This window comes from Xenopus laevis, chromosome 9_10S, assembly GCF_017654675.1.
Source record: "Xenopus laevis strain J_2021 chromosome 9_10S, Xenopus_laevis_v10.1, whole genome shotgun sequence".
Classification (NCBI taxonomy): domain Eukaryota; kingdom Metazoa; phylum Chordata; class Amphibia; order Anura; family Pipidae; genus Xenopus; species Xenopus laevis.
This window is the reverse complement of record NC_054388.1, coordinates 86,640,394-86,661,888: the sequence shown is the minus strand read 5'-3', so window position 1 is coordinate 86,661,888 and position 21,495 is coordinate 86,640,394.

Here is a 21,495-nt window from a genome sequence, read left to right as displayed (position 1 = left end):
GTTAGTAAAACTGAAATTTCATTTCTGGCTATGTATAAAATTTACATGTCACTGATTTTACTGTGAATCTCTTGACTGTTTACGTTGTTAGAGCCAAAAGGTTAACTGACAAAGCATTTACTTGTTCAAGGGAATAACTTTCTTATATCAACTGGATTTAAAAGGTAAAATAATTGTTTATCAATAGGGTTTGTTTTCATGCATTTAACTTTATTATAGGGTCCAAATAGGAGAATATTGCTTTTAAAGTTTTATTACTATAATAACTATTTTATCTATACAGTCACAAGGCAGGGCTGTTCTGTCCACTTCAGACAAGCAGAAAATTGCTGCTGACATTATTTTGGCTTTTCCTATAATTCCTTAAAACCATGAGTGGATTACAAATCTTTCCATTGTACTAGTTTTCTAGGTCTAGACATAACTAGGTACTGTATGAGATCCTTTATCTGGAAAGATAAGGTATCTTTGTGCAATATGGAAAACCATGCCTTAATGCAAAATGATAGTGTTTGCTCTTTTGAAAAACTGATTTCAGTGCAGAAATTTGTTGGGAGCAGCACATTTTTTTTTATGAAAAAAAAAAACATGTTTTCCAGCCACAGTATCCCTTTAACTTTTGCAATTGGTTTTCATTTTTTATTATTTACGGTTTTTGCGTTATTTCGCTTTGTATTCAGCAGCTCTCCAGATTGCAGTTTCAGCAATCTGGTTGCTAGGTTCCCGATTATCCTAACAACCATACATTGACTTGAATAAGAGACTGGAATATGAATACAGAGTATTTGTTTTGTTTTTTTTGATGGGGTCCGTGACCCCCCCATTTGAAAATTGGAAAGAGTCAGAGAAGAAGAAGGCAAATAATAGAAAAACTATACTAAATAATAAATTGAAAAGTTACTTAGAATTGGGCATTCTATAACATACTAAGGGGCCGATTCCCTAACTTCGAGTAAAGGATTCGAAGTAAAAATACTTAGAATTTCGAAGTGTTTTTTGGGCTACTTCGAGCTTCGACTACGACTTCGAATCGAAGGATTCGAAGTAAAAATCGTTTGACTATTCGACCATTCGATAGTCGAAGTACTGTCTCTTTAAAAAAAACTTCTACCCCCTAGTTCGCCATCTAAAAGCTACCGAAGTCAATGTTGGCCTATGGGGAAGGTCCCCATAGACTTGGCTAACTTTTTTTTGATCGAAGGATATTCCTTCAATCGTTGGATTTAAATCCTTCAAATCGTTCGATTCGAAGGATTTAATCGTTCGATCGAAGGAATAATCGTACGATCGCACTATTTGCGCTAAATCCTTCGACTTCGATATTCGAAGTCGAAGGATTTCAATTCCCAGACGAATATCGAGGGTTAATTACTGATTCACCCTTAGTGAATCAGCCCCCTAAAGTTAACTTAAACGTGAAACACCTGTTTTAAGTCTTTGCTAGCTTTTCTCTTATACAGAAATTATACGGTAATTGGCCAGAAGAGCTTTAAGGAAACATTGTGGGAAATAACATTGTTGTATTTAAAGATTTCTGGAGAAATAGTTTTCAGACAATGGAACCTGTACTGAATTTTTTTGATGATACTGTTCCTTTAACAAGCGACCCTTTCCTTTTAATGAAAATTGGGGGTGATGGGGGGTATTGAGTCTGTATGATAGGAACTTATTTAAGTTTGATATGTCATGTCTAGCATGATCTCTTAGGTGTAAAGAGTGCCTTTAACTAGAGATAGTCATTGGGTGATTAATATCCCATGTTCCAGAGTCAAGGGGTCTGTATTTATATTAGTAGTACTTCTAATATATATAATATGTGTGAATATTGGTTGCTCTACTGAGCAGCAAAGTCTGATTATTGGGTGTAAGCCAGTGCTAAAGTTTTATGTGCCCAGTATGTCCAGTATTCTGAGTGCTGATGCTACAGCCTACATGTGCACCTCTCACTGGAAACATTGGTTTCATAGATGGAGACAACCTTTTTTCTTAGCGTTAGAACATGGACTGCATCTCTCTCCAGACCACAGGTCTGTTGGGTCTCATACTGCCATATGTACCCTTCCCCAACTCCGTTAGTGCAATGTTTGTTATATCGGAATTAAATATGTAGAGTGTTTTTATTTCCTGGGCCAGTGCATTTTTTTTTTTCCTAAAAGGAGCTCAGACCCGGGAAATCAGCCCGGCTGTTGGAGTCACTGAGGGAAACGTTTGCATGCCCCATGGTTTGTTTTTTTGGCTGCAGTTTTGCTTCTGCTTTAGTGTATAGATGTTGCAAGTCATTTTTTTTTATGAAAGCTGCGAATCATTTATAGCAGATCTGTATATGAAATCTGAACTAAGTATAGCATTGTAGTTCTGTATTTGTTAAAGATCACATTGTGCCTCTAGAGTGACTGCCATGCTTTTATAGAGAGTACTGCAATAGATCGAATGGACCAAATGTGCCCTCTGTTGAAGCTGCAATATGTTTACAACTAATAAAAAGTGGATGATGCAGAACTCCAATGTGATGTATTTTCAGTTAATTGTAATCAATAAATGGAGTTATTTTACTCACATGTTGCATTGTGCCTGTGTTTTTCCTTATAAAATATATTGGAATGGAACTTGCTACAAAAATAAATAAATAGGTGTGGCTAAAGAAGGTTGCTGAGCTATTTAACCCGATGAATGCCTGAGGACTTCCCACAAACAGGATTTTCAACACTGAGTAAACGGGAAACCAGGAGCCTAGTGTTCACTGCGCTGGCACTGTGTAACTTGAGAGCAAACACTGTAGCATTCTGTATATGAAGAGTTTTAAAGGGAGATCTAAGCCATTGTAAAAGCTTGAATGTGATATGGTCCTTAGCGTAGGGTCCTGGGCGGGTCCATTTTTTGGAACCCGGACCCGCAACTCGCATTCTTACCCGATTGGACCCGCAAATTCCTTTTTCTGCTACCTGGACCAGCGACCCTGCTGACCATCAAGAATCAGGAAGTGTTGTCATTGTAAACCGGAAGTGACATCATCGGAAGTAGGTGTGATCAGAAAAAAAAGAGTAAAAATCACTATTGAGAAGATCCGCGGCCCGACCCGCGTCTATACCCGCACCTGGAACTTCAACCCGCAGGGTACCGCAGGTTTTTGCCAGTAACCCGCGGGTACCCAACCCGCTGCAGGACTCTACCTTAGAACATATATAAATCACACGCTATTTTTTGATAGAAGTCAGTATAGAAAGTAGAACAAATTATGGATAGAACTCACCAGTTATGAAGGGAGGTCCAGGTGCATCGCCCTGAACCCTCGGCTTAGGGAGCGGACCACCGTAGAAAGAGACCAGTCTTCAAGGCAGGCTTGTCAAAACATAAAAGTAGTTTATTGTAGAATTCAAGGGTACAACCTCACCGCATTATGCATTCATATCTCTCGGATCCTTACTCATAGGCCAATTAGAACACTCTGCCTTGTCACTGGTCTGTTAAAAATATATAAAAATGTAAGGTCTCTTGATTTCTGTCTTTGGCTTGCGTGGGCTGCTTGCTCCATTGCTCCATTGACTTAATACACGGATCAGTTTAATTGTCCTTTACCAATAGCACTTGATTGCTCACTGGCTCTGTTGAACAACGAGACTTGTCCCAAGTATGGGCATCTGTAGTATGAAAGGTTCCCCTGGGATATCCGCAGAGATCATTGTGATGTTGCCCATGGGTGTTTATTTCAAGCTCCTGTACCTTCATTTAAAAGATTGTGCACGTAAGATGCTCCAATGTACCAGAGAGTTTATATTAACACCTATTATTTTCTCCCCCATGGGTATCCGCAAGCCGCTTTCTTGCACCTTGTGTAACATGTGGGTGCAAGTCCCAATCCTGTGATCTGCTCTTATTGCAACTAAACTAGATGTCCCCACAGCATATGCTCAGAATATCTGGCAACATACTAAATTCCAATATACATTTCAATATTCTTCTTTATTGATTTCTCATATGGGTAACCCTCCGTTCGCACCAGCCCTAGCACCAATTTTTACTGATTGCTGGGTGACTTCTTCGACTTTCACAGTGCCAGCTATATTAGATCCCACATTACATGCAATCAAATGAAGAGAAGGGACCGAATACCAGATCGATTAATTGCTTTGAAAATTTTCAATTGAATTTATTGCCCCATCCTACAGGTTGAGAAAGCATTTCCCCTCACCCCATTTTTAATAAATACTGTAGCACATTGGCCTTAATTTGCTGCATATTGGATGTTAATAGACACCTTTTATGTGTCCTCAAACTACATACACAAATATTCATTATATATAAAGTAAACCAATGGCTGGCTGCCAGTGTTGTGCATTTATTATAAATGTTTTGCTTTGATTTTTTTTGCCAGGGTTTTTTACTTCCAGACCAGCCCTGTCTCCCACTCTGCACTATTTCCCATTATATGCTAGTCACATATGTGCTTAGGGTTTCTTGTGTCAAAAATGGTTTATGGGGACCCACAATAGGAGTAATGGTGGGAAAAGATCTAGACAAAAATATAATGCTCTGTTCTGCTATATTTTACCCACAGAAATTGAACTTAGTTATTCACACACCTAAAATGTGCTCTATGGAACACTTTAAGGGGTACTGTCAGTATAAAAAATTGATTTGATATTTTCTGGAAACAGTATGGAGGAAAAATAAAATCTGAAAATGTTTAATTTTGTATTTTCTTCCCATCTTGTTCTCAGTGCAGATGCAGCAGCCAATAACTTCTACTACTGCTAAAGAATGCAGAGCTCCAAGTGGATCTGCAACCCCTAAATACAAATTTGTTTAAAAAAGCAAACAGAGAAGTGGGGATTTTATAAACCCACTGTCATCAAACATGAAAGTGACTCCATCATTGTTGTTTTGCACTTTGTCCATAAGATGGCACCATAAACATGTTTTTACTTTTCTGAACCGCTGAAATGTATTTTAAACACACGTACTAACTGATGAATGTTATTCTTGGCAGAGAAGTAACAGCCTTCCTCAAACGTTGCTCTTTGGAGGGTAAGTGCAGCAAATACACCGGGCTTAGTCCTTGTGTTAAATCAACTGTAATTCACATTTTTTTTATTATTGCACATAAGTGATTTTCCACTGGCAGATAAACAGGTGATTCTGTCCCATATAATAAGCATTGGCAAAAGTTGTAATTCACCTGTCGGAGCACTACAGGGCTTGATAAAGGGCCTGGAGGGGTCTGAAACTTGGCCCTTTTGTGATGTATATGGGTTCAATACTAATACTTAATACTTTTGATACAACTCTAACAAACAGGTGTGCATCCGGATTTTTTTGCAATTACTCTACTGACCCTAATGCAAGGGAAGGGTCTTCTGGGTAAGCACCTTGCACTATTAATAAGTGTTAATTATTGAATTGGGTTGAGCTCTCTGTCATCGCGCACAATGATTTTCCACTGGCAGATAAACAGCTGATTCAGTTCCATATTATAAGCATTGGCAAAGTTGTAATTCCCCTGTCGGAGCACTACAGTCTGAACTCTGTCCCATACATGGGCTGACTTAATAGCTACTAACTGATGCTCCCACAGACTGAATGGTTAAACACTAAGTAAGTTTCCACTTGCCATGGATAAAGTCCAGGCTATTTTGAAAATAATATTCATAGCACTCTATTCTCAAAATTCTAGAGAAAGTTCAGTTCATCCACATTACTGAAAATCAGGGCTAATGATTGGGCTGTTAACATTAAACTATGTTTATTGGTATGCTTTCATATAAAGCACAAGGGATATGCTAATTGTGTCCTTTATGAGAAAGTAATGCAGATATATTTTGGTCCCCTTGCACAAAACAGTGGCTGTTTTTTGTTTTTTTACTGCAGTAATTCAATATAATAGTATATGAGACTATGGGAAAGTAGCCTAACTGATCTGCGAGCTGACCCAGAGAAATAGGGAAATACATTAAAGGCATGTGGGCTGCAGTCTAAACTGTGATACAAATTAAGGCAGCAATCCAGTAAAAAGCAATGTCAAATTTATTTGATAGGCAGCTAAGTTACTAGGGCCTTTAACCCTTTAAGGAAACCGTCACCAATATTCAATCACAATGGTTCCATTGAACTACTCAGGTAGGTGTTGGCTGAAACTCACAGAGGTGTGAAAGTGTCATAATGGCGCCATAAGACTGCAACACCTTCAGAGCTTCAGATAACCTCTACCTGAATAGTTCAATGGAATTACCATTAATAAGTATGCTTTGTGCCAATGAATAACCCCTTTCAATAACTCCTTCCAAAACCTTATCCACGATGAGTTGAGGTGTAATGTAAATTGCACATACCAGGCAAGCAAGTGGAGGATCAGCATCTTTTCTCTCTTAGCCCTGATCCCCAGCACAAACAACCTTCCAGGGTAAAGCTCAATCTCCTCTGATGAAGCGCTCAATAGTGCAAAACGTGTCAGGAGGGAGTGGCTAACACAAGTTAGGTAGACCGGGGGGAGACACTGCACTGTAGTGTGTTTTTGAAATGGATTAATAAGAATTTTTGCTGTGAATAAAATGCACAAATAAATGTTTTAAGTGAGAAGCTGTGCATGTTTCTAATTCATATGAAGTATTTGGAAGTGGACCTGTGCACAGTTCTTACTATAAAGATAGCTCATACCCCAAAACTTTTAAATTTTAAAGCTCAATCTCACCTACTTCCTAAATGTGCTTGGCACACACAGATCAGCTTTTAAGCTTTCCCATCCAAAATCTCACAGGGTTTTCAGTAGTGATGGGCGAATTTGGGGCATTTCATTTCCACGAAAATTTCATGAATTTCTTGCGAAACGGCTAAAACTTGGCGAAACAGAGCTGGCATCTCGTTTTTGCCGCTGGCGTCCTTTTTTTTGCCGCTGGCGAATTTTCGCTGCGGTTTTGCGCATTTATTCGCCGGTGGCGAATCGCGGGAATTCAACCATCACTAGTTTTCAGTGCAAAGTCACTAGAGTCACCAGATTTCTTTTCTAAAGACACTAGTCAGCAGCACCCTCTGCCCCTCCCCCAGACAAACTCAAATAGATACATTGGTGAGACAGAAGATTTTACATTTTAGTCTTTTAACTTTTCTTATAATTCTTTAGGCAAACAGGTTTGGGGAGGCTTAGCCTCTCCAAGGGGTATATTTATCAAAGAGTGAAGTTAGATCACCACAGTCCTCTAGAGTGAAATTCTGCCACTCTCCATTAATTTCAATGGGATTTTGAAAGGTGTATTTATCAAAGGATGAACTTTCACTTTCACCCATTGATAAATGCTCTTTTACAAATGCCATAGAAATGAATGGAGAGTGGTGGAATTTCACTCAAGCAGACTCTGGTGATCTCTAACTTCACTCTTTGATAAATATACCCCCAAGCCTTAATGAAAATCCACCTATGCATGCAAGAGAGCCATTTTTGTAATACAACATACTGATTTGTTACTCTGGGTTTCTAGACTTGCATCATCTCCTCCCAAATAGAAAGACAGGTCCTTGCTTGCCAGAGTTCACTATCCAGATGAGAGAACTGCATATGATTTGCTGTCTGTGTGACTAAAATTCCAAAATGTTTGTTAGAAATTCAGTCTGAGGTTTTTGCTTCAAAACATTTACTTTATCAGTAAAATTGACTGTTTCTAATGGCCGCTTTTAACTGAGATGGAAATGTATTGTAACATTGACAGTTGGCAAAAGTGGCATGTCATATGGAAGACTATATAATGACTTATACAGTATATTAAGGACAAGACAGGACCCTAATTTCACTTAAAGGGGAACTCCACACAAACATAACTTAAGCTTTTTGAAAAGTAAACATAATTTCAACCAACTTTGCAATATACATCAATTAAAAAAAAAATGCAGACTTCGTGATTTTTAATGGTTTGCAGGGGGTCTAGCCCCCTGCTCCCCTGCTGATCTGTCTACTACTTTGCTGAGCTGGCTGACTACTGTTACTTTGTATCAACAGCCATCTGTCCTCCAAAGCCTGTATCCTCCAAACCCCACAATTCCCTGCACACGTGATTTCAATAAGTAAAGGAACATCACAGTGCAATGCATTGTGGGTTATGTAGTTCCTGCATGTTGTCTGTAAGCTGTGGAGAAGTTGTTACAATTTGTAACATCAGTGTTTAGTCCCTCCTTCCTTGCCAGGATTTCAAATGATACAGAAAGAGAAGAACTGTTCAACAGCTGGATTTCAGCATAGAAAATTGCAAAAATTCATACTTTTTGAAGAAACAGGTAACTGTGATGGGTATATTAGGGGTTTCTGTGTTATGTGGCCTCATTATCAAATTTTGGTTTGGAAGCCGGAGTTCCCCTTTAATAAGAAATTATAATCCTATCAGTAAAATATCCCTGTTACATACACACAGGAGTAGACACACACACACAACTTATAGTATATAAAAAAAAAATCTGTACATACATGTTCTTTCTCATTGCTACTCCATAAGACAATGCCACACAGCCTGTGAACATTTGTCTTATTTCCCTTTAATAATGAAGCCCAATTGTCTTTCTTATAAGCAACTAAATTAAACTTAGGGGCAGATTTACTAAAGGAAGAAGAGACTAACACTGGCGAAGATTTACCAGCGTTACCGTTTTCAGGGACTTCACCGATTTAACAGATGAAGGCGTTACTTCGCTAGCGAAGGAGACAGACACAAGCGGTGATTCACACTATCGCCAAATTCACCATGATACAGATTTTACTGAAAGTTACATCTTTTGCCAGACTTGCCTTTGCCAGTTCAGACCAGGTGAAGTGCATTGCAGTGCATAGATCTTCCTCAATCTTCTGTAACTTACATAATATTTTTTCATGTAAATGTTTTTATTGAGTTTTAAAACAAAAAAACGTAGGAATTTAACAAAAATGCAAAGTTGTAAAATGAGGCATCTCCAAACTGGTTATGGAGACTCGATATAGAACAGGAATACAATAATGATAACAATTGGAGTGTCTTATTTACATACATCATATTTTTTAGTAGAAAAAGTTTGTAAGTCCATAAAACTCTGACATCTTTTCATTTTTTTCAGAGTGATAGGCTGCAAAAGTCCTTAAAGTTTTTTTTGGGGTAACCGAGTTCCCCCATACATTTTCTAACATATGGAACATAAACTATACAGTGGGCTCATGTGTAGGGCATTATAACAACTCTATTTTATTTATTAAAGTTCCCTGGACTTGTGTAATGTAATGTATTTGCTGCAACATATACGTCCATTCAACTTTAAATTTCCCTCCGTATGACAATTAGCCTGAGCGAAGAACTCTAACTAAGTTGCTCAGAATTGAACACAAGTGCATCTTCGCTTTGATTTGCTTGCATTGCTGAAGTAACGTTAGAGAAAATTCGCAAGCGTTCGGCGTCCTGAATGCAACTTCGCATTTTAGTAAATTAGCATTTTCTGAGTGATTTTACGCCTGCCGAATTGTTGAGATGGCTGATTTTCATTTGTACCCCATGGTCCTTTATGCTTCCATTGTGATGCAAATCTAATCTCACCAGAAGAATTGGTTGGTGTTATGTTTTGGGTAGCCGAGGATGAGGAGCGTATAACAGTGCTTTATTAGCAGAGTCATGCAGGCATTACACAACAGTAAGCTTTCACTTTTAAGATACCAGGAAGTATGCACAGTATAAGTATGAGCACAGTGACATCTACAGACCATTTGCATGAACACCACAATTGGCACCTCTTGTCAAATGATGACGTGTCTTTTGCCCAATCTATCACAGTGGAAGCCTTCCGTTACAATGCATTCTTTTATTGAAGGACTTCTGATTAGGAGCAAATAGAATAACTCTGGGAAGCATGTAGGCTCCTCAAGAAAAGATATTTTAGTATTAATTCTGCTTAAATCTTGCATTCCCCAGGAACTTTTGACCCAAGTGTTCAGACTAATCAATGCGGCCTAAATATGAAAATATGCCTAATTGTAATTGTTCACGGCTGCATTTCAATAACATGATTACTTTGCCTACAAAAGTATGATCACATTTCTGAACTCTAGCTTTTAGTCTACTTTTAGAATGGTGCCCAGTTTTCTTGTATTAATGGAGAAGTTTAGAAAAGCAGATTATTAACAAGATTATTAAAATTCATACCTATATTTCATATAATCTCATATAATCCTTTTAAGGTATTTTTCATTAAAATGACTTACATATTTAAAGTCTATGACTGTGACTTAACATGGTATTTCCAAAAGTTATACAGCATGATTTAATAACTGTGTCCTGCTTATTACTTGTAGAGACCATTGTGGGGCAGATAAGCCTGAATTATTCAATATTTTCATGCATTTCAACTAAATCCAACTGAGATTTTTTTTTTTTAAGATTTTACTTCTCCATATTGAAGTTTTCTGGTCTCCTGCTTGTTTAAAGTCAATATCCAATCGGTTCCTGTGTACAACTCAGTCTGAGGCAAATCTTAATTCACTTCTATATACAGGAACAAACATGGAAGTTAATCTGCTTGGCTCTGTCAAGTACATGTATGGCATCCATTATCCAGAAACCCATTATCCAAAAAGCTCTGAATTACAGGAAGGCCATCTTTAATAGGCTCAATTTTTATCAAATAATTCAACATTTTATAATGTATTTTCTTTCTCCATTTAGTAATAAAACAGTACCTTGAACCTAGTCCTGAGTAAGATATAATTATTCCTTACTGGAGGCAAAACAATCTTGTGGGATGTATTTAACATTCAAGTGATTTTTCAGTAGACAACGGACCAGATTCAATTCAGTGAGAAAAGGTTTATCACATGAAAACTCATGGAGGAGATTCAGTTTGAGATGCAATTCAATTCAGAAAAACATATTTCTCCTCGAATTGAATCTCATACATGAGTTTTCTCATGATAAATCATAAGAAAACTTTTTCTGCCGAAAGTCGGGCAGATGTCGATCGGGCAGGGTTAAAAATCCCGTCATATTGCGGCCGCATCTGTTGATAGATGCAGCCCCCGTGATCTGACTGCACTGATATGCCCAAGGGAGAGATCTGCTCATTTGGCAACATCGCCAGGGGCAATCCGTGGGCTGCTGCCCCCCTCTCCAAAGGGGCTGCATCGCTAGCCCAATGAGCACTAAAACGCTTTCTGCACTAGCAAAGCCGAATTTCCGCTTTAAAAAACGGAAATTCGGCTTTTGCTGCCCCTCTCACCTTGCCTCATGGCAGGAGCAGCACTGAACATTGCCAAACGAGCGGATCTCTCCTCGTATGGCCAGCTTTAGCTTTCTACATGCATTGGCCTTGTACTCAACCCACCTTATGGGAAAATACGGGCACAGCATATTGAATACAAGCACCTTGTTGTCTGGAATTTTGCATACCTTGTATTGTCAAAAAGCCATTGGAAATTTTCTTTTGAAATTCCTAAACCTTCCCTCAAAAAATACTTGAATGCACACTGTTACTAAATGGAAGTTTTTTTGGTATATAGCCTCATCTTGTATATATTGTCCTTTAAAAAGAAAAAGAACTGAAGATTACAAGAAGAGTGATATTACTTTTAAACTAACTGATAAAAAAGTTCCATACCTTAAAACAACAAACCCTTATGTTACCACACCGCTAGAACCTTTATGTTATGGAAACTTTTAGTTATTTAAGGCTCGTTCTTTCGCTCATAGAATAGAATGTTCTTTCATGTTGATGAGAAGTTATGGTTTGATTAATATCAGGGACAGGCAACCTGTGGCTAACAATTAGTTCATAAACTCCTAGACATTTGTTTTCTTTTGTATAAAGTTGCTTTATAATGCATTATATCCTGAAACAAGGGGGGTAAGGAATTGCTCAATGCTCAAATCAACCAATTTTGACTAGGATGACTAGTGAGGTTTGTGAATAAATTCCTTATGATTTTGAGCAAAGTACCTAATCTCCCCACTCTGCTGTCTTTCTTACATTATGAGGGTTATTTATCAAACTCCGAATACAAAATCCCGAAAAATTCAGATTTTTTTGACAAAACTTTTTTTCCGGAATTTATTATACCCCGAGGCTGAAAAAAGTCAGAATCCAAAAATCTCCAAGCTGTAGAAGTCAACGGCAAAGGTCCCATTTCAATATCATGGTCCACGCTGAGTTGTGGCCAAAAATCTGATTTTTTTTCAGATTTTGGCGCCAACAGTCCAATTTTGGCAGGAAATCAGAGTTATTGTGCGAAAATCAGATTTTCAGAATCAGAAAATATTGTCCAATCGCCAATTCGGAGTTGGTCGGACTTTTTTAATAACCCCCAGGGATTAAATAAGGAATACAATTTGCAAGTTATTTTCCGGGTTTAATTGTTTTTAAATCTTGTGTTTTACAGATACTTTGGCTTGCTTTTGGTTGTTCAGCCTTCTAAGAGTTAATAGGAAATAATCTTGTGACACTGTAACAAACCTGTTGAAGATTGTAACGAATGTTGATGGTGCAATATGTTTCTCTATAAAAAGCTGTATTGTTTAGTATTTGTTAAGCTTGAAAAAAGGCTTTGTGTAGCCTGAAATGTCACTTATCCAGGTCCTGCCAGTGTTTCAAATAAAGGCATTTTTATTCAAAGAAACATTTGCGGTGCTGTACTTTAAAGGGATACTGTCATGGGAAAACGTGTTTTTTTCAAAACGCATCAGTTAATAGTGCTGTTCCAGCAGAATCCTGCACTGAAATCCATTTTTCAAAAGAGAAAACAGATTTTTTTATATTCAATTTTGAAATTTGACATGGGGCTACACATATTGTCAATTTCCCAGCTGCTTCCAGTCATGTGACTTGTGCTCTGATAAACTTCAGTCACTCTTTACTGCTGTACTGCAAGTTGGAGTGATATCACCCCCTCCCTCCCCCCCCCAGCAGCCTAATAACAGAACAATGGGAAGGTAACGAGATAGCAGCTCCCTAACACAAGATAACAGCTTCCTGGAAGATCTAAGAACAGCACTTAATAGTAAAAGCCAAGTCTCACTGAGACTGATTCAGTTACATTAAGTAGGAGAAAAAACAGCTTGCCAGAAAGTAATTCCATCCTAAAGTGCAGGCACAAGTCAAATGACTGGGGCAGCTGGGAAACTGACAAAATGTCTAGCCCCATGTCAGCTTTCAAAATTGAATATAAAGAAATCTGTTTGCTCTTTGGAGAATTGGATTTTAGTGCAGAATTCTGCTGGGGCAGCACTATTAACTGACGTGTTTTGGAAAAAAACATGTTTTTCCATGACAGTATCCCTTTAAAGGAAAACTATACCCCTAAATTGAACACTTAAGCAACAGATAGTTTACATCATATTAAGTGGCATATTAAAGAATCTTACCAAACTGGAATATATATTTAAGTAAATATTGCCCTTTTACATCTCTTGTCTTGAACCACTATTTTGTGATGGTCTCTGTGCTGCCTCAGAGATCACCTGACCAGAAATAATACAGCTCTAACTGTAACAGGAAGAAGTGTTGAAGCAAAAGACACAACTCTGTCTGTTAATTGGCTCGTGACCTAACAAGAATGTTTTGTTTGGTATGTTTGTGAGTACAGTGAATCGTACGATCCCAGGGGGCGGCTCTTATTTTTTAAAATGGCAGATTTCTATGTATGATTACCCAATGGCACATACTACTAGAAAAGTATATTATTATGAAAATGGTTTATTTACATGAAGCAGGGTTTTACATATGAGCTGTTTTATGCAATATCTTTTTATAGAGACCTACATTGTTTAGGGGGTATAGTTTTCCTTTAAGGAATTTTTGGCAAGAGAATTGGGAAGTGGCCATTCAGGCACGTGAACCAGGAATCTCAGGTGTAGAGAATTGGGAGCTTATTCAACTAACCAAGCAAGGACTTTTTTAATAGAAATAATACGATAAATTAAGACTTTGATAAATAACCCCTTAGCCCACTCTGCCCTTGCCTTTTTCATTTAGTCCCCATTTCCTATGGAATGTCCACATGCAAGCAATGGCTTCTTAAAAGTATTTTTATCATATCTAAGTGAATATGTTGAGGTATGTGTTTTCTATTATTATGCAGTCCGGAGATAAATCTTGTTGTATGGTCTTTAATTAAGATATATAATATAGGAACTATCAGTAACATACGGAATGTTATACTATTGTCACTGACTCATCAGAATATTGGGTTCACTGTACTTGCTCAAGCATTCACTTATTGAAAAACACTTTATGCAGGTGATTTACAATATACTGAAGCAGCAGGAAATCACCAGATGCCTTTGTGGGCACATATAATCTGTGACCTTGTACAATACTTTCAGGCTACAGAGACTACAGTCCAGAACTCATCATAGTTGAAAGCATTTTGATGATGTTCCAAAGGTAAACTGAAACAAAGGCTTTAGTACAATAAATACCATGCTTACAAAGTAGGTTAAGTGATCTTTCCTACCGTGAAAGGCATGTTCTTTATAAAAATCTATATATAGACATTTGATATATTACAATACTGGGAGTGGAATATTTCTGGGGAAATTTACTTATAGGTGTCGAGGTGACTGCACTTACCTGGCAAGTCCATTCTCACCAATCAGTTAGATTTTCTTTATTTGCCAATTGTGTATGAGGTTACTGAGCAATAGAGCTAATTCTGATTTAGAACTAACAAAAAGGGAAAAATTGTCATACCTTTATCTCCATCCCAACATAGGCGCAGATTTACTAAAGGGCGAAGTGACTAACGCTAGTGAACGGGTGCTGGCGTAAATTCGCTAGCGAAGTTGAGCTACTCTAGCGCTACTTCGCACCCTTACGACAGGCAAAGTTGCGCTATGGTGAAGGGACGACGTAACTATGCTAATTCACTAACTCGTACATTTTACTGAACGCTACCTCTTGTGCCAGACTTGACTTCGCCCCCTCAGACCAGGCGAAGTGCAATAGAGTAGATATGGATTGCTTCAAAAAAAGTTGAAATCCCAAAAAATGCTGGCGACTTTTCCTTTTTTAAGGGTGATAGGCTGAAAAAGATCATAAAGTTTTTTGGGGGCACCCTCCTTCCCCCCTACATTTCCTTACATATGGCACCTAAACTATACAGTAGGCACATGTATAGGGCAAAAAAACAACTCTATTTTGCGCAACTTTGGATTTTAGTTAATTAGCGCCGCCCTGACGAAACTTCGCCTGGCGAAGCGCGGCGAAGGTGTCGCTATCGCATTTTCGCTGCTTAGTGAATTTTCCCCATAGAATTTAAATCAGCGAAGCACTGGGAATATTTCACTAACCTAAACTTTGATGTCAGAATTCTTCTGTTAAATGGCCAATGCATAATTTCATTTGTTTACAATGGGGCCTACTTACTGAAATTCGAATTTCTATTTTTCTTACGAATCTCTAAAAATGTGTTTTTTTTTAACATTTCTTTAAAACTCGAAAACATTTGAGATCTATTATGTGTAAAAACCACTTTAATACAAAAATGTGCCAAGTAGAATCTTGTGAGGGCCTTTAGAAGTCAATGGGGTCCGTTTACTAAAGTGCATTAAAAATATTCGCACAATATATAGACAGAATTTTCACCAAATATGTTATCGCCAGTTTACTAACCTGCGGTAAATATAAATTTGCGAATTTTCTTGCGCAAGAATAATTGTTCGCCAGTTATCGCATTCGCTGAAAATAACGCTACGTACACATTAAGGCATGGTTTACTAAACAGCGAAATGTGCTAAAGACAAAATTAATGCCAGAATTTACGCAAACTTTTACCGCCACCTATGTAGTGGCGTAAAAGTATTTTTTTCGGCCGGAAAATTCTCAAGGGGCAGGAAATATCCAATAATACTGTTTTTTTTTACCCATCATTCTTTGCTGACAAGAGAGAGATCTGTAGCTATTGCTGACAGGATGTTTTGGCTTCTGCTTCTATCTGGTGCAACAGCAGCAGTTTCAGCTCAGAGGTGTATTATCACAGTCCAAGGATTCGTCAGCCTCTCCACTTTTTTGGTTTCATTGTGATTGGCTACATTAAACTGTGCATTTCTATGAAGCAAAGAGATTGACTGGTATCATTTCCTATGATTCTATTGGCAGAAGGGTTTATATGATGCATAAATGTTTGATTGGTGTTACTCTGGTGATGTTGTTGGATGGTATAATCATCAGTCAATAAAGTTTATAAGTTTTGAAGGTGCATTTCTGGCCATAAATGTCACAGTAAAAATTGCCATAATAACCGCCATAAAACAAGACTATTTTATAGCATAAATATTCGCAAAAACTTAATTTTTCGCCAGAAAATTCGCAACTCGCTAAAATTACCGCTAACGTAAGCTGGTTCCTTAACGTAGTTACCGCAAGTGATCGCAATGACTTCTGAGCGTATCGCTGTTTAGTAAACTTAGTCGCTGCGAATATTCTGGCGTAAAAATATTCTCAGCGATAACATGCGGAAACTTAAAGTCAGATTTACCGCACTTTAGTAAACGGACCCCAATTTGAGCTGTGCTCATCCTATTGCACAATTTTAACCTTTAGAGGTTTGCTATTTTTTTTTTTTTGCTAAGAATTGTCCGAAAAACTCTTTCCCAGTTTTCAAGGTTTTCATACTTTTTAGTGCATCGTTCAGAATTTTTCATTTGTTCTTTTTATATGTGGATCTTTGAATAAATTACATGACATTTGGGATTTTAAAGAATATGGTCTCTAAAACCAATAAAATGAGAGTGTTGATAAATGGGTCTCTATTGTATCTCTATTGTATCTTTTCAAATGCATTTGACCATTTGACTGTGTTCTCTACTTTTGCTAGTGCACCTTTAAGGGGGTTATTTACTAAACTGCAAATGCAAAAATCCCGTAAAATTTTTTTTTTTTAGAAAATCGGACTTTTAAAAAAATCACCAATTTTGGAATTTATTAAACCCAGAGGATGGAAAAGTCAGAATCTGAAAATCCGGCATCTCAGACAATATAACATATAAGTCAATGGGTGAAAGTCCCAATGATTTTTTGATGTGCGCAGGGTTTTGTGCAATAACTCCGAAGTTTTCGAAGTATACAGAGTTTTGGGTAAAAATCTGAGTTTTCTGGTGAAAAATCAAAAAAAATCTTGAAAATCAGATGAAAAATCAGAAAATATCGTGAAAATCTGATTTTTACTCTCAAATTTTCGGGAGAATGTAATAATAAATAAGCACAAAATACCCGAGTGTATTTGATCTGAGTTTTTGAGCAGAAAATATTGAGATAAATTCGGACTTTGATAAATATGATATGGTAAGTATGATGTAGACAGTGATATTCTGAGACAATTTACAATTTGTTTTAGTTTTTTTATTATTGAAGGTTTTTGAGTTATTTAGCTTTTTATTCAGAAATCAAAACATTTTGAATGACAAAAGGGCAAAAAAAAACCCCAAAAAACAGTCTATACCATACCATTTCAATAAGTCTTCTGATTTAGTTTGGCTGAAGTATGTGTAAGTAAGTGTAAGTATACAAAAAGTGCCAAAGGTTAGGCAAAATCTGTAAGTTTCAATACAGAAACTTATTTCCCCTTTCTTCCCCCAACAACTGAACCCTGGTTCAGGCTGTGTGAGTTGCCCATGTTGCCTTGACCTGTCCCCATACATAATTCCTAAAAGCCTTTGCTAAAAGCAAAAATGTCATTATTGCCAGTACTTTAATATAGTTGCATAGCACCTGAGGGTTAGAAAAGACACTTGTACATTCAGTCTATTGTCTAAGTAAATCCTCATGACTGATCCAGACGGAGGCTAAATCTGTTTCCAAATGATCCCAAATTACCCTCGAAGAGGAAAAAAATATTGACTCTAAAGGTCAACTGTATTAGTCCCCAAACCAGCTGTAAACTAAGAGGGTAAAGTAATAAAAGTGATTTTAAAAAAATGCATAAATAAGAACAAATATTTATATTCTACAATGCAACATACTTCATTAAGCAGTTATTATATTGCACATTTTTAAGGCGTAGTAAAAAGTGGCATATTCTTTTTATGCAAATGTAACTTTTTTAGCAAATAGTTTTATTAATATATAGTGATGAGCGAATTTGCGTCATTTCACTTCCCTGAAAAATTTGTGAATTTCCTGCGAAATTCGCGAAACGTCCGTTTTGTGAATTTATTCGCTGGCGGCGAATGGTGCAAATTCACCCATCACTATTAATAACACCACACCCTGGTGCAGACTAAAATTCACAGTCATTTTTCCAATGGAAGATGGAGTCGCTAAATACTTTCTTTGTTCACGAAACCTGTTTTAAAATTGCATAAAGCAAAAATTATTTGTACAGAAAAAGAAAAATCACTTTTTGCATTGCTGATGTCTTTTTATTGCATTTGTCCAACCCTTTCTTGAAACTATAAATATGTATATAAATATATACCTGCCGCCATAGCACTTTAGAGAATTCCCAATTCTATATTCTAAATTGATGTATAGGAATGCTGCCTTGCTTTTACTAAGATTAATTTGTTTTTTTTTTCCAGAACTGTACAAAGTTTAAAAGCATATATTCATTTAAAAGATCCTTCACACTTTATGGTTTGCTTGAGAAAGCAGAGTCTCTTTAAGGTCACTGGAACCATGCATTTCTCTTTTTTACTCTCATTTAAATCACACACATTAGTACTTGATATTTAATGAATAGAGATGTCGCGAACTGTTCGCCGGCGAACTTGTTCGCGCGAACATCGGGTGTTCGCGCTCGCCGGAAGTTCGCGAACGTCGCGCGACGTTCGCCATTTTGGGTTCGCCATTGTTGGCGCTTTTTTTTTGCCCTCTCACCCCAGACCAGCAGGTACATGGCAGCCAATCAGGAAGCTCTCCCCTGGACCACTCCCCTTCCCTATAAAACCGAAGCCCTGCAGCGTTTTTTCACTCTGCCTGTGTGTGCTGAAGAGATAGTGTAGGGAGAGAGCTGCTGCCTGTTAGTGATTTCAGGGACAGTTGAAAGTTTGCTGGCTAGTAATCGTTTTGATACTGCTCTGTTATTGGAGGGACAGAAGTCTGCAGGGGTTTGAGGGACATTTAAGCTTAGGTAGCTTTGCTGGCTAGTAATCTACCTTCTACTGCAGTGCTCTGTATGTAGCTGCAGTGGGCAGCTGTCCTGCTTCTGATCTCATCTGCTGACTGCTGCAATAACAGTAGTCCTTGTAAGGACTGCTTTTATTTATTTTTTTGTTGTTTTACTACTACTACTACTACTACTACTATAAGAGCCCAGTGCTATTAGTCTAGCAGTGTTGGGGAGTGGGACTGGTGTGCTAATCTGCTGCTCCTAGTAGTTCAGCAGCACCAACTTTAATTTTTTTTTTTTAATATTCATTTTTTTTTTATTTTACTTTTTTTTATTTTACTACCGCTGTAGTAGTGTATAAGTTGACCTTTTAGGCATTATTTGCCCTGTAGGCATTATTTGCACACTGTTTTCTTCAACCCGCCATCGAGCTGTGTGACCTTGTTCACATTCTGTCTAAATATCCATAATATTACCGTCTCCAGAAAAAACACCGGAGTCACTTTTTTCAAGCAGCCATAATATATTTTACGTAATCCGTATCCACCGCTGTAGTAGTGTATACGTTGGCCTTGTAGGCATTATTTGCACACTGTTTTCTTCAACCCGCCATCGAGCTGTGTGACCTTGTTCCCATTCTGTCTAAATATCCATAATATTACCGTCTCCAGAAAAAACACCGGAGTCACTTTTTTCAAGCAGCCATAATATATTTTACGTAATCCGTATCCACCGCTGTAGTAGTGTATACGTTGGCCTTGTAGGCATTATTTGCACACTGTTTTCTTCAACCCGCCATCGAGCTGTGTGACCTTGTTCCCATTCTGTCTAAATATCCATAATATTACCGTCTCCAGAAAAAACACCGGAGTCACTTTTTTCAAGCAGCATTCATATATTTTACGTAATCCGTATCCACCGCTGTAGTAGTGTATACGTTGGCCTTGTAGGCATTATTTGCACACTGTTTTCTTCAACCCGCCATCGAGCTGTGTGACCTTGTTCCCATTCTGTCTAAATATCCATAATATTACCGTCTCCAGAAAAAACACCGGAGTCACTTTTTTCAAGCAGCATTCATATATTTTACGTAATCCGTATCCACCGCTGTAGTAGTGTATACGTTGGCCTTGTAGGCATTATTTGCACACTGTTTTCTTCAACCCGCCATCGAGCTGTGTGACCTTGTTCCCATTCTGTCTAAATATCCATAATATTACCGTCTCCAGAAAAAACACCGGAGTCACTTTTTTCAAGCAGCATTCATATATTTTACGTAATCCGTATCCACCGCTGTAGTAGTGTATACGTTGGCCTTGTAGGCATTATTTGCACACTGTTTTCTTCAACCCGCCATCGAGCTGTGTGACCTTGTTCACATTCTGTCTAAATATCCATAATATTACCGTCTCCAGAAAAAACACCGGAGTCACTTTTTTCAAGCAGCCATAATATATTTTACGTAATCCGTATCCACCGCTGTAGTAGTGTATACGTTGACCTTGTAGGCATTATTTGCACACTGTTTTCTTCAACCCGCCATCGAGCTGTGTGACCTTGTTCACATTTTGTCTAAATATTGATAATATTATCGTCTCTAGAAAAACCACTTGAGTTACTTTTTTTCAAGCAGCATTCATATATTTTACGTAATCCGTATCCACCGCTGTAGTAGTGTATACGTTGACCTTGTAGGCATTATTTGCACAGTGTTTTCTTCAACCCGCCATCGAGCTGTGTGAGCTTGTTCACATTTTGTCTAAATATTGATAATATTATCGTCTCTAGAAAAACCACTTGAGTTACTTTTTTTCAAGCAGCATTCATATATTTTACGTAATCCGTATCCACCGCTGTAGTAGTGTATACGTTGGCCTTGTAGGCATTATTTGCACACTGTTTTCTTCAACCCGCCATCGAGCTGTGTGACCTTGTTCACATTCTGTCTAAATATCCATAATATTACCGTCTCCAGAAAAAACACCGGAGTCACTTTTTTCAAGCAGCCATAATATATTTTACGTAATCCGTATCCACCGCTGTAGTAGTGTATACGTTGGCCTTGTAGGCATTATTTGCACACTGTTTTCTTCAACCCGCCATCGAGCTGTGTGACCTTGTTCACATTCTGTCTAAATATCCATAATATTACCGTCTCCAGAAAAAACACCGGAGTCACTTTTTTCAAGCAGCCATAATATATTTTACGTAATCCGTATCCACCGCTGTAGTAGTGTATACGTTGACCTTGTAGGCATTATTTGCACAGTTTTTCTTCAACCCGCCATCGAGCTGTGTGAGCTTGTTCACATTTTGTCTAAATATGATAATATTATCGTCTCTAGAAAAACCACTTGAGTTACTTTTTTTCAAGCAGCATTCATATATTTTACGTAATCCGTATCCACCGCTGTAGTAGTGTATACGTTGACCTTGTAGGCATTATTTGCACAGTGTTTTCTTCA